Here is a 12,861-nt window from a genome sequence, read left to right on the forward strand (position 1 = left end):
TTTGATAATCAGTGACAACAGTTACTCGATGCCTTGCCCCCTCCAAAAAATGCCTCCACTCCTCAAATGCCCATTTAATAGCCAGCAGCTCCCTATTCCCTATGTCGTAGTTTCTCTCCGTGGGAGAGAATTTCCTGGAGAAGAAGGCACACGGTCTTAGGTTAGTGAGGCTAGCAGGACCTTGTGAAAGGACTGCTCCTGCGCCATCCTCGGACGCATCCACCTCCACAATAAAAGGTTTCTCCTGATCAGGCTGGATCAGAATGGGAGTGCTACTAAATGCCTTTTTTAAGGTTTCAAATGAAGAGATGGCCTTGGTAGACCAATTCTCCAAATCCGCCCCTTTCTTCGTAAGGTCGGTCAATGGCTTAGCAATTACAGAAAAATTCATGATAAATTTACGATAGTAATTAGCGAAATCCAAAAACCGTTGTAAAGCCTTTAAGGATGAAGGCCTTACCCATTCCTTAATTGCTAAAACCTTACCAGGATCCATCTTAAAGGCGTGAGAAGTCAAAACATGCCCTAGAAACAGTATCTCCTGTACACCAAAGACACATTTCTCTTGCTTAGCGGATAGCTGGTTCTCCCTCAACACCTCTAATACTTGTTTGACATGAGACACATGAGATTCGAAATCTGGAGAGAATATCAAAATGTCGTCAAGATAGACAATAATAAATTTACCTAAGAACTCCCTGAGAATATTGTTCATTAAAGGGACACTGACAGGCCAAATCAGCATATATAGTTAGATATATCACATTACAGGTCTTATAGAGTCTTTTAAAAGCATATAACTATCCCCCCTGTCCACCTTATAAAGAGCGAAATATAAAGTTTTATAACCTGCTTCTGCGGTCAGCAATCTGCCCAAGGGGCGGCGTTTCATGTGAAAATGCGCCCAGCCAGCCTTCCCAACTGCCGTTCTTAAGCCCCGCCCAGCTCATCATTATTCACTTCGCTGGGCGGCGGCTAGAACTCTCCCCAGTCCCGATCCTGCGCCTGCGCAATTCAATCCTCCCGGCATCGTTCATGCCCAATCTTCTGCGCCTGCGCCCCGCCGTGCCGTCGGACGCACTATAATTAACCCCTTATATGATGTGAGTGAGCAGCGCTCTGAAGCGCTGCTCTGAACAGTGCATGGCTGAGGCTTCAGCCGAAGACGCAGGCTGGTGTGTGTACGCAGGCGCGATCTAACGGCACGGCGGGGCGCAGGCGCAGAAGATTGGGCATGAACGATGCCGGGAGGATTGAATTGCGCAGGCGCAGGATCGGGACTGGGGAGAGTTCTAGCCGCCGCCCAGCGAAGTGAATAATGATGAGCTGGGCGGGGCTTAAGAACGGCAGTTGGGAAGGCTGGCTGGGCGCATTTTCACATGAAACGCCGCCCCTTGGGCAGATTGCTGACCGCAGAAGCAGGTTATAAAACTTTATATTTCGCTCTTTATAAGGTGGACAGGGGGGATAGTTATATGCTTTTAAAAGACTCTATAAGACCTGTAATGTGATATATCTAACTATATATGCTGATTTGGCCTGTCAGTGTCCCTTTAAGTTTTGGAACACAGCTGGGGCATTGCTGAGTCCAAAAAGCATTCAAAGTGTCCTATCGGAGTATTGAACGCTGTCTTCCATTCGTCTCCCTCTTTGATTCGGATTAGATTGTATGCCCCTTTCAGGTCAATCTTGGAAAACCAGGTTGCCCCCAGAACCTGGTTAAATGAATCCAGAATCAATGGGAGAGTGTATCTATTTTGGACAGTGATCTTATTCAATCTCCGGTAATCAATACAAGGCCTAAGACCACCATCCTTCTTTTTAACAAAGAAAAACCCTGCTCCCATTGGAGAGACTGAAGGTCTAATATGCACTTTAGCAAGGCTCTCCTTAATATAATCTTCCATAGCCTTGCGTTCGGGCCCTGAAAGATTATAAATTCGCCCTTTAGGAAATTCGGCACCCTCTATTAGCTCTATGGAGCAATTATAAGGTCTATGGGGGGGTAGAACCTCTGGAGTAGGGGATGAGAATACATCAGAAAATTCTTTAATAACTGAGGGTAATGTATTAGACCTTACTGAAACCCCAGCCTGGACCACGGACAAGCATGAGTCACACTTAGGTCCCCATTTCACCAACTCTCCTTTGGACCAATCAATTGTGGGGTTATGTAAACGGAGCCAAGGCAACCCTAGTACCACCTCAACCGGTAGGTTCTCCAGGACTAAAAGAGAACATCTCTCGGAGTGGCACACACCCACGGTCAGAGAAATTTCAGAGGTACATGACCTCACCGTACCACCCATCAGGGGAGTAGCATCAATAGCCATGACATGGATAGGTGTAGGTAAAGCAAACATTGGAATATCCAATTTACAAGCAAATTCAAAGTCAATAAAGCTGGCCGCTGAACCGGAATCAATAAAGGCCTTACCCGGCCACTTATTAACCCCCAGAGAAATTGTTATGGGTACCAAAAGCTTATATTTAGAAAAATCAGGGTGTACCTGGTCTTTAGGTTGTCTTGCCTTAGGAGATTTGTCAGAGAGGACCCTCTTAGGACACTTGTTGATCCAATGGCCAGGATCTCCACAGTAGAAGCACTCTCCGCGTCTGCGACGAAGATTACCCCGGGTCATGCCAACCTGCATGGGATCCTCGGTGGAGGCCTCAGTGTTGTCCCTGGAAAAGGCTTCTGGCTGGAACACCATCTGAGAACAGAACTGTCGTTCTTGTCGTCTCTCTCTAACTCGTCTGTCAAGTCGGACAACTAGGGTCATCATCTCCTCTAAGGTCTCTGGAATTTGATAACTGACTAATAGATCTTTTAAATGATCAGACAGACCAGACCTAAAGTGACTCTTCAGGGCTGGTTAATTCCATCCTGAGGGGACACACCACCGTCTGAATTGGGTGCAATACTCCTCTGCAGGGAGATGGCCCTGAACCAGTGCCCTAAGAGCCGTCTCGGCTACCAGGGCCCTGTCTGGTTCATCATAGAGGGTACCCAGGGCCTGAAAAAACCCCTCCACAGAAGTCAGACAACTGGCCCCAGGAGGTAACGAGAATGCCCAGGCCTGGGGATCACCCTGTAGAAGAGAAATGATAATCCCCACGCGTTGGCTCTCGGGACCGGAGGACACGGGGCGCAAACGGAAGTAGAGTTTGCAACTCTCCTTAAAGGAGAGAAACCTCTTCCGGTCTCCAGAAAAGGGTTCTGGGAGCTTGATCTGGGGTTCAAAATGTGGACTGGAGGGCAGAGGAGTGGAAGAACCTTGCCCTAACTCAAAAGAACGGAGTTTCTCTCCTAGCTCCTGCACCACCTGTGTCAAACTAGAGACATGGTCAGTCAGGGTAGTAAGCGGATTCATGATACAGTGGTTATTGGGCCTGTTAATCTGTAACGGTCACGTCCACACACACACAGGGGGAAGGATAGTGACCACTGCGCTCCACCCTCACCCCTGGCCCTGCCTACTTGCCTCACGAGTCCTGATGACAGGGGACAACTGGACGACAGTCCCTAACTTAGGATATGTGGAGGGAAGACAGACTAGACAAAATACGCAACATGAACAGACTGGGTCAAAACCAAGAGAGCTACGCAGTACAAAGGATTAAGCAAAGAATGGTCAGGAGAAGCCGGGGTCAAATACCAGGAGAGCAGAGAAGTACAAGAGGAGTCCTAAGAGAGTAGTCAGGTGGGAGCCGAGGTCACAATACCAGGACGGATGCGCAGTACAGGAGGAGCAGGCAAAAGGATGGTCAGGGAACAGGATCAGGTAAGTATTCAGCAGTCCAACAAATAGCCAGGAACCTAGAAATTAACAGGCAACCTGTAGCCAGCAGGCTGCCTGTTTTATAGTGGGTAGTGAGGGTCATGTGATGTGGCCAGCGTCACATGACCGACAGACCAACCAGTCGAGCACCGAGTGATTAGCTCGGCGCTCAAGGCAGACTTAGGAGCAGGGAGCCACCCAGCTAGTAAAGCCGCCCTGGGAATGAGGTCAAACACAGATCCTCATTCCCAAAGCTAAGCAACAGGTCTGTGGGCGATGGGGGACCGAGTGCACCTTCGGAACCCCGTGACAGGTGGGGGGGTCTGTGGACGGCACTGTTATGGGGTGGGGGGGGGTCTGTGGACGGCACTGTTAAAGGATGGGGGGTCTGTGGATGGCACTGTTATAGGATGGGGGATCTGTGGATGCCAGGGGGAGAGGTAAGAGGCACTATGATACTGGCACATTGGGGGGGGAGGCACTATGATACTGGCACATTATGAGGGGAGATGGCACTATGATACTGGCACATTATGGGGGGAGGTGGCACTATAATACTGGCACATTATGGGGGAGATGGTACTATGATACTGGCACATTATGGGGGAGATGGCACTATGATACTGGCACATTATGGGGGGAGGTGGCACTATAATACTGGCACATTATGGGGGGAGGTGGCACTATAATACTGGCACATTATGGGGGGAGATGGCACTATGATACTGGCACATTATGGGGGGAGATGGCACTATGATACTGGCACATTATGGGGGGAGATGGCACTATGATACTGGCACATTGGGGGGGAGATGGCACTATGATACCGGCACATGGGGAGAGGAGAGAGGCACTCCGCACTTGATACTGGCACATGATTAGGGGGGCATCTATGGGGACACTTACTGGCACATTATTGGGTGGCACTGTGGGGCCACTTCTTATTGGCACATTATTGGGGGGCACTATGGAGGTCATCTACTGAGGCCACAAAGAAGGGGTATTTTATATGGGGGGCTCTGTGTGGTACTAGTATTATCAGGGGTATTATCTGCTTCTGCAGTATAGTATTGGGAAGCACAGCGGAACAGTATTGGGGGTGTTAGGATGATTTGTCCAGAAGATGGGAGGATGATGGAAAAGTAGTAAACTAAGATTTTTTTTTTGTCAAACTGCAGAGACGAAAAATGGTGTCTGGTCTGAAGGTCTGAAAGGAGAAGATGAGGACAGAGAACATCTACATCAAAGGAGACGTCACTGGATGTAAGAGGTATGTGGCGCTGTATTACCCTGTGTGTTCTGTAGTGATAGGAGCGGGGGTCATCGCGGTCATATAGGGTGCGACCGTGACTGGGAGGTGGAGGTTCAGACAAACTGACGCGGTCTGACTTTGTTTCTTACACCGTGCGTTCACACAATTATGTACAGGATTCGTAGGATTCGAGATTCGAAAGATTCGATATATTCGAGAACCTTTTCGGATTCGGATTCGAAAAAAATTGGATTCGTCCCACCTCTAGTATATATCAATGATAACCCCTGGAATATTGTATTCACTGAGAATATTAGCAAGAGGGTGATCCATTTCTTGGATCTGGAAATTGCGGTCGAACAAGGGAGGATGAAAACAAAAACCTATTTTAAACCTACAGATCGCAATGGTTACATGGACAGGAGCAGTTGCCATTATAGACCATGGATCCAAAATGTGCCTAAAGGGCAATTACAAGTGACATAATCCTCGAAAGGTTTAGGGAGAAAGGATATGCAAAGGATCTGCTGTTTAAACAAAGGGAGGAAGTAAGAGATGTCAGTGTAACAAGTAAAGATGAAAAAACCAGTGATCATTTTAAAAAGAAAGATTACAGGGATCGGTATAGGTTTGCTTTTTCCACCACTTACTCTGTCCACTGCCCCCGTATTAGGGACATTATTAACAAAAATTGGAATGTCCTTAAGAACGATGGTGTAATAGGGGATCTGATTCCACACAAACCCCCCTCATATTCAGAAGGGCTCCAACTGTTAGGAATAAGATCGTACATGGATGCCCTAATATAGAAAAGGGATCCCGCATCCATCGGGATGTGTTCACATGGTGCGGCTTTTGCATAGGATGTAAAAATAGGGCCAAGGAAGACAAGAAAAACATCAATACGAGTATGGTGACGTCAACAACAAAACATAAGGAGTGTAAAATAAAAGGGAATCTGTCATGTGAAACAGCGGGGGTAATCTACTTGTTAGAGTGCCCCTGCAAGACACAATATATAGGTCCTACTCTAAGAAAATTAAAAACCTGCATTGCTGAACACGTCCGAAACATTAAGAAGGGTCTGGAGACCCACAGTGTTTCGGCGCATTATAAAAAAGTGCACCAGAAAAATCTGAGCGGTTTAAGATTCTCTGCCGTTGAACTGGTGCGGAGACACTGGAGAGGGGGAGACCCTGCTAAACAGAAGAGAAGCAGAGTGGATATACGAGACGGGCCCCCTCCTACCACACGGCCTCAGCATAGAATGGGATATTAAGGCAGCTTGCAGGTCATAATCGCAGGCTGCACAGTTTGTGTAAACTCTGTCATATTTGAATTTTTCTGTATTGCCCATGCGAAGCGCATGTGGATAATGTTTGCAATTAGTTTTTTATCTGATATTGTGTATGATTTTTGTATTATGGATGTTTTTAGTGTTGTTTGTATTTAATGCATGTCACCCGCCCTCCGGACCAATCGGAAGTTGGGTGTTGTCCTAGAGCAATTTAGGAAGGATATTTAACACTGAGTCTGAGTCAGTTCCTCAACCCCTGACGAAGCCTAAGGCGAAACCCGGGTCGGGTGTGATTTTATGAAATGTCTTTTATCACATGGACTTTGTAAGTACAATAAATTGGATACTTACTTTTACCACTTGGGTATTGCGCTAGGTGTCTCTGTCTTGTGAAGGAATTGGTGCCGTATATTGAAGTTTTCGGTTGGTATCAAGACGCTGCAGGAGACGTCCATAGGAGTGGATATATAACAGCTGCCTGCTGGAGCGTGTGTCGAAGTCTGCATTGTGTCCATTACTGCTGGTATCAGCGCCGTCCCTGCAACTACTTGTGGATTTGTGGTTAACTTTGTGTGTTCGCAATTCGCAGAACATGCGAACATATGGAGATGTTCACATGCGCCATATTCTTTTGCATTTCGCCAAACTTTGACCCATGACACATCCATCAGGTGGGACAGGACAGCCAATTGAGATGTTTCAGCACATGGACACCCCCCGACCCAATACAAAGAACCCGATCTGGCAGCCATTTTACATTCTATCTTTTGCCAGTGTACGGAGAAGTTGCATTTTGGAGCAGGGACTGGCTGTTAGGAACTTAGGGACACCAGACGCTAGCTAATAGGGCCACAAAAGTCCTTATAAGGACTGGTAATGTTGTGCTATCGATAGGTGTGATACACAGATGGCTGTGATATACTTACAATATACTTTCTAACATAGAAAGTATATTATAGTGCATTTGTATGCTTCCAGAAAATACTGATTGAGGGCTGAGATCTATCAGCTTCCACAAAATAGTGATTGAGGTTTTTCATATACCTGCGACCACAAAATTACTGCATTTTTTTGCCCCATAAAACGCACTCCCCCCCCCCCCCAAAAGTGGGGGGGAAATGGCAGTGCGTCTTATGGGCGAATGCTGCCATTTTTACATCGCAGGCTGTGATGCTGCACAGCGCAGTCTGCATTGTATCAGAGGGGAGGGAGGGAGGAAGGGCTGGAGGAAACTCGCGGTGGGGCCCGATGCAGTCACTGTACTATTACATTGGGCCCCGCACACACAAGTATTCAGATGTAAACTGTAGGCAATCCATATTTAAACTACAAGGTAGCACAATCCGCATACTTCAGTACTCACTATTGAACGCCCGTACTTGCAGGCAGGCTGGACAGTCACTCACTTCCTCATGGCGCATTCTCCGCCCACTTTATTAATGAAGCAGGTGGAGGAAGTGTGTGACTGGCCAGCCTGACTGCAAGTACGGGCGTTCAATAGTGAGTACTGAGGTATGCGGATTGCGCTACCTTGTAGTTTAAATATGGATTGCCTACAGTTTACATCTGAATACTGGTGTGTGCGGGGCCCGGTGTATTAGAGTACAGTGACTGCATCGGGCCCCGCCGCGATTTTAACACCAGTTTGCCGGCCCCCACTTGTATTACGGTCATTATTTACTGTACACAGTGACACTGTTATGGGGGATATCTGTGGATGACACATATATAGCATAAGATGCTATATATGTGTCATCCAAAGATGCCCCCATAACAGTGTCATCCACAGATCCCCTATAACAGTGTGTCCTCCCCAGATCCATACCAGTGCATCATCCACAGATCCCCCATAATAGTGTCATCCACAGACCACCATTAGTTCAAAACCCACCAAAAGCACATATTTTGGTTCAATTTTTTTTTTCTTATTTTCTTCCTCAAAAAACTAGGTGCGTCTTATAGAGCAAAAAATTTGGGTACTGTATGAGGGTGAAATACCTGCTTCAACTAACAACTGATTGAGGCCTGCCATATACCTGCTTCCACAAAATAGTGATTCAGTTTTTTCATATACCTGCCTCCACAAAATAGTGGGTTTTGATATACCTAAAGTTTGAAACCACAAAGACCCAATCTGGGTGTAGTTGTTTTAACTACTAAATTCAGAAAAGCCAAACTTGGCTCTAAATCAATCTTGACCCAGATTTACTATAATTGGTAAAATATAGCTTTTATTTCATACTGTAAAACGGGCTGTGAGCCTCAGAAAACGTTTTAAAAGCAACTGTTTGCTGCATCGGCTGAATACATTTGACTGCTGAATCAGTGGGGGAGATGTGCACTCTCTTCCCCACACTACAATGGTAATGACCAGTAGAGTGCCAGACTTAAGTATAGTCATTGCCCACTTAAGTGAGGTTACTGTGGCTGACCACCTCAAAAGGCAGACAGCACACTTATCACCCCACTAATGTAACAACCCTGCTGGTCAATGACTGCTTGACCAGCATTTAAATGCTCATTTGCTGAGCCACTGTAACAAGGTGTGGGCGCTGACTACCTGACCGGTCATCTATGAACTGATGACTAGTGTTTAGCGCGAATATTCAAATTTCAATTTTTTTTTTCGAATATCGCAATTTCGAGATTTTGCGAATATTTAGAATATAGTTCCAAATATTCGCGAAATCGAATATTCGTATTTTTATTTATTTTTTTAAAAATAAAAATCGTACGATTCATTTATTCGCGAAAAATAAAATAATTACGAATATTCGATTTCGACGAAAATAATACGAATATTCATTTGAATATTTGCTAAATATCGCGAAATCGAATATGGCACCTCCCGCTCATCACTACTGATGACCAAGATCATATAGTGAAGGTGGTGAAGGTGACGAGGATGACGTGTCAATGGACGTCACGTGGGTGCCCACAAGAGAGGAAAAGGAGGGGACTTCAGAGGGAGAGACGGAGCAGCAGATAGGGAGGAAAAGGAGGAGAAGCAGGCAGAACTCGCAGTGCACAGGAGGCAAAAAGCAGACTGCAAATATATCTGGAGCTAGCCATCCAACATGAACGGTCACATCTGGCGCTCCTAGGACGCCAGCACATGGCTCCGCAGTGTGGGTATTTTTTGACGTGTCAGCTGTTGACAATAGTGTTGCCATCTGCAGCCTGTGTTGTCAACGCATTAGTCGCGGTAAGCCCAACACTCACCTAGGGACGACAGCCTTAAGAAGACACCTGGCCTCCCATCACCGAGCCCAGTGGGAGCAACGCCGTCAGAACCCACAAAACCACACTCTCGGCGCTCCATGTCCTGCCTCGTCTCTTCTCCTCCCATTTGTCCTCCACTCCACCTTCCACTTTGACGTTTTCGTTTTCATCTGGCACAATGTGGTAGGACATATGGTTTCTCATTTGGTGCCGCCGACCACCTGATTTAGTGCCTCCGAGCACTTGTTATTGCCTACCACATCTATGCTTTTTGGTTAACTTTAATAATTTAATTTATTTTTTGAAGGATATAATTTTATTCATTTTGAAGGATATCTTTTCCATTCAAACGTCCGCAAAATGAGTATGCATCCGTTCCACAATTTTGCGGAACGGGTGCAGACCCATTCATTTTCAATGGGGCCGGAATGTGCTGTTCGCATTTGCGGATCCACACTTCCGCATTTGCAGATCCGCACTTCCACATCCGTGCTTCTGTTTCCGCAAAAAAATAGAACATGTCCTATTCTTGTCCGCAATTGCAGACAAGATTAGGCATTTTCTAATATAGTGCTGGCGATGTGCGGTCCGCAAATTGCGGAATGCACATTGCCGGTGTCCATGTTTTGCGGATCCGCAAAACACTTACGGATGTGTGAATGGACCCTCATAGTAACATTATTAAAGGTTACGTTTTATCTTTCTGTATATTCTAATGGATTGCCTTCCTTGTACAATGTTATAATATACTTTCTATGTTAGAAAGTATATTATAGTGCATTTGTATTGTGTGGAAGTTGTGTGCGGTTCTGCTGCGATACTGCAGGTATATAGAGGGACAAGCGTTATTGGAACAAATTTCTACTGGTGTGATATACCAGTCGTCCCCAAAAAACTGATTGAAGAGTGGTGTTATATACCAATATACTTTCTTTATAGTGCATTTGGGTACTGTATAGTGCATTTGCACATGCGCGTACGCGAAAATTATATTGCCGATATTTTGCATTGAAAAAAATAATGAATGAAGATCGCAAATTTGAATACTACATCTGGTATGTTACTGTCCATGTTGTGGGACTATTTGTGCACTTCTAGTAATTATTTCTTGGCTGCAAATATGAGCTGACCGTTTTCAGGTTCGCCTGCCATTAAAATGAATGGGACCCGCTGTGAACTTGCGGTTCGCGAACATTTGATTGCGTTCGCGAACCGTCCCGGCAGATGTTCGTCCATCACTATTAGTAATTATAAATAATAAAAAAAAGGATGACAGGGAAATTTATAAGATTAGTCAGAGAGAAGCCGAGCAAGTTATAAGAGCTTCTAAAGCACAGGCAGAAGGGAAATTAGCTTAGTCAGTGAAAAAAAATTTCAAGGAAAGTGCTAGAGGGCTGCAAATGGCATCAAAATGTGGTTAAGAGAATGGCAAATTCTTTGCAAACAAATGTGGTTAGGGAAATGACTTTCAATAACATAAAATGCGTAAAAATAAAAAATAATAATCTTGATCTTATAGGACGAGGTCCATATGGAGTAGGAGGTTGAGGAGGCGGTGGATGTTGCGGTGTAGGTGGAAGCGGCGGTGGAGGAGGAGGAGGTAGACTACACTGCTTTTTGGTTTTAAATTAGTTTCGTTTTTTTAAATTAGGGTACACCCCAAAACATTGGGAAATATAACCTGTGATAACCCCCTCCAGTCGTGCTAAACACACGTTCAGACAATACACTGGCTGCAGGGCAGGCCAGCACCTCCAAGACATAAAGGGCAAGCTCAGGCCATGTACCCAATTTGGAGACCAAGAAGTTGCAGGGAGCAGAAACATCAAACGTACTGCCCCACCATGTCGCACGTCCCTGTGATATTCATGATTCAATTGGATATCTGCTCTATCAACTTTCGATGTTCTTTTCTGCGCCTACCATGTTGATCACGGTTAGCGTCCGGGTTCCATCCCGGAGAGGGAGCATGAGAAAGAGAGACCACATCTAAGGGATATCAATGGAGGAAATTTAATTTTGATTGAGCGGAAATATGGGAGAAGCTATTAAAACTGAAGAATTGAAGGAAAGGAGGGGGCGCGCGGCAATTACCCACTCCCGACTCGGAGAGGTAGTGATGATAAATAACAATACAGGACTCTTAAGATGCCTTGTTATTTGAATGATTAATTAAAAATTACAGGGAATGTCACTGCAGTATTTTGAATTAGGAAACATTAGACCGGAGAGGCCCTGCTGCTGCTTTGTTGACTCTAGATAACTTCTGCCTGATCGCATGTCCCTGTGACGTCCACCATCCATTTTGATATCTTCTCTATCAACTTTCGATGTTCTTTTCTGAGCTTACCATATTGATCACGGTTAGCGGCGAATCAGGGTTCCACACCAGAGAGGGAGTGTGAGAAAGAGAAACCACATCCAAGGGAGATCAATGGATGAAATGTAATTTTGATTGAGCGGAAATATGGGAAAAGTTATTAACCACCTCAGCCCCTATGGCTTAAACACCCTGAAAGACCAGGCCACTTTTTACACTTCTGACCTACCCTACTTTCACCATTTATTGCTCGGTCATGCAACTTACCACCCAAATGAATTTTACCTCCTTTTCTTCTCACTAATAGAGCTTTCATTTGGTGGTATTTCTTTGCTGCTGACATTTTTACTTTTTTTGTTATTAATCGAAATTTAACGATTTTTTTGCAAAAAAATGACATTTTTCACTTTCAGGTGTAAAATTTTGCAAAAAAAACGACATCCATATATAAATTTTGCTCTAAATTTATTGTTATACATGTCTTTGTTAAAAAAAAAATGTTTGGGTAAAAAAAAAATGGTTTGGGTAAAAGTTATAGCGTTTACAAACTATGGCACAAAAATGTGAATTTCCGCTTTTTGAAGCAGCTCTGACTTTCTGAGCACCTGTCATGTTTCCTGAGGTTCTACAATGGCCAGACAGTACAAACACCCCACAAATGACCCCATTTCTGAAAGTAGACACCCTAAGGTATTCACTGATGGGCATAGTGAGTTCATAGAACTTTTTATTTTTTGTCACAAGTTAGCGGAAAATTATGATTTTTTTTTTTTTTTACAAAGTCTCATATTCCACTAACTTGTGACAAAAAATAAAAAGTTCTATGAACTCACTATGCCCATCAGTGAATACCTTGGGGTGTCTTCTTTCCAAAATGGGGTCACTTGTGGGGTAGTTATACTGCCCTGGCATTCTAGGGGCCCAAATGTGTGGTAAGGAGTTTGAAATCAAATTCTGTAAAAAATGGCCAGTGAAATCCGAAAGGTGC

Source organism: Bufo bufo, chromosome 4 (genome assembly GCF_905171765.1).
Source record: "Bufo bufo chromosome 4, aBufBuf1.1, whole genome shotgun sequence".
NCBI classification, from domain to species: domain Eukaryota; kingdom Metazoa; phylum Chordata; class Amphibia; order Anura; family Bufonidae; genus Bufo; species Bufo bufo.